The sequence below is a fragment of the Frankliniella occidentalis genome, unplaced genomic scaffold, assembly GCF_000697945.3.
Source record: "Frankliniella occidentalis isolate FOCC.00 unplaced genomic scaffold, Focc_3.1 Scaffold15, whole genome shotgun sequence".
Classification (NCBI taxonomy): domain Eukaryota; kingdom Metazoa; phylum Arthropoda; class Insecta; order Thysanoptera; family Thripidae; genus Frankliniella; species Frankliniella occidentalis.
The window spans coordinates 2,551,421-2,553,816 of NW_026267145.1; positions in this window are offsets into that span (position 1 = coordinate 2,551,421).

Sequence of the window (2,396 nt, forward strand, 5' to 3'; positions counted from 1 at the left end):
CTTACTACACACGAGGAAGAGTTGTGCTCGCAAGCACACACATATAAGTTTGTACTTACCAATCACAATCACACAAGAAGGATTATACCAGGTAAAGCGCCACGGTAGGCGACAGTAGGTAAACTTGTCCGCTTGCCAGAAACAGCAGGTCAAAGTTTAAAGGTTGGGTCTATTAGGCCAAAATTACCCCCCCCCCCCTCCTCGGCCCTTAGCCTCTTCTCATCCATAGCTGGAGCATCCGGTATCGGAGGATCGTTTGCCCTATTTATTTCTGGACTGGTGTGGGGAAAAAAGACATGCCACGGAAACACAGTTTTTGATCAATAAAAAAACATTAAACGAGGAACCTTCTGAAATGATCCTGACTCTTTGACCTTCGAAGGAATGCCAGGGCCGTTGGGGAGAAAAGTATGGGAGAAATTCTGCTGCTGCTGCGGCTTGCCTTTCAAACGTCCAGACAAGTGGAGAAGGGAAGGAGAGTGGAGGGGGTTGCTCCTAATTACATCCGCAAAAGCGGATCATTCTCGTTAACAAAAGCGGAGCTGGGCTGGAGGATTAGCGGAATCAATCCCTGGGCGCGCTGGCCCCGCCGCGTGCGCTACGCGTGCGGGGACCGACAAGGACCGTGTGCGGGGAGGTTCATTTGTTCAGCAGTCCCACAGGAGGCACTTTGGGGCCGCGCACCAAATAGGGTCGGATTAAATTTGGAATTCAAGATCGACAATATTTATATTTTTTGCGCTTTGAAAAATAAGTTACTATACTATGGCCTCCAAAACGACTCTATTCAGGACCTTCAGTTCAGTTAAGGCACCGTACCCCCCTAAGAAGTAATTCAGCACGACCCCCAAGACCGGCATAGACAACTCTCGCCCTTCCGCCTGTCGGGGCGCAAAGTTAGAGCGGGACTCCTGTTTTCAAGTCAGGCAGACTCTGGACTCCTGGCGTGGGGAGAGGAGAACCCAAGTTTGCTGGAGGCCGGCGGAGTCCTCCGGAGCTGTTCGAGGCACTGCCCCGTCTGGTGCAGGCACGGATTCGACCGTCTGCTTGCATTCTGATTGTCGAAACGTACAGGCAAATGATTGGCTGCTGGCTGAGGTTCCGCGGCTTTGTCGTCTTTGACTTGAACGGTCTCTCAGCCGGGGGGCTTGGCCTTGGCCATGGCCATGGCATTGCTGGTCATCCCTGAACTAGCTCAGCTACGGCTTTTAGTACATGATGCCATATATTAAATACAATAAATGTACGATAGTGTATCATTCGCTTGAGCTGTAGCGCGAGCTTGTTTACTTGTCTGTCCGCCGACCAGTCCGTCCGTACGTCAGGCATTGTTGCTCCACGTGACTCGCCACCTCGTCGTGCTCCTTTCCCTGCTTCGCTTTTGCGTTTAATACGTACAGTTACAGCCTTCTACGCTCCGCCAATACGGAAGCGGGAACTTGCAAATTTTTACTGAAACAAGTTACCGTGAACAGGCCAAAGACTAAAGCCTCTTAACCAACTTCGTATGTATCACCTGCTTTCATTTCCAATTCTGGCTCGATTTTTTTTGCACTTTAATCCTTCAGATGCCTACTTTCCCTCTGATAATAGAAATGACGTCACTCGCCGCCAATCCAGCGACGCGACGAGACCGAGACCGAATCAACCGCATCCGCCCAATCAGTGTTTAAAGCCGCGCAGCACCCACCCCCGCGCCCTAACCAGCCGCCCGGGCGGCCCCGGCCCCGGCCCGGGCGCGCCCACGCCCCTGTCCTTGAGCCCTCCTGTTGCGCGCCCGGGCGCCCCGCCCCCTCCGCCCGCACCGCCCGCGTGAGCGCTCGAGACTGCGACACATGCACGCAGAGGTTGCGGGCTGTAAGGAAATCTTAAAGTTATTGTTGTTATAGAAATCGACGCCGTCCGTACTTCTTATTATTTACCGCACTCTGTTCTATCAACTGCACTTCATCAATTGCACTGACAAAACAAATCTTTCCATAGGGGAGTTAGACCCATGTTTACACACTAAAAATGGCGAGGGACATTTTATGTATGTAGGTTCGATGTGTCTTTGTGCACATCTAAACCAGATTTAAATTTGTATCTACGTTTCATACCAAATACAGCATTAGCCTAGGCCTATGTACGATTTTTACCTCTAACCTAGGTACAAAAATTGTCTCTCCCCTTTTAGAGTACATGGGTGTTAAAATGAAGTGCACATTTTCAGTTACTTGTTTCCTTTTGTTTGTTTGCATTAACTTTTTTTTGTTGCTTCCAAAATTTGTTCTGTATGAGCAGGCAAATTACATTTCTCGGATGTACTATCGCATTACGCGTAAACATTATTTTGGATGTGCATGTGATAGGCGGTGATAGGGTTATTCTGATAAACGGTAAGCAAATGAAAATTA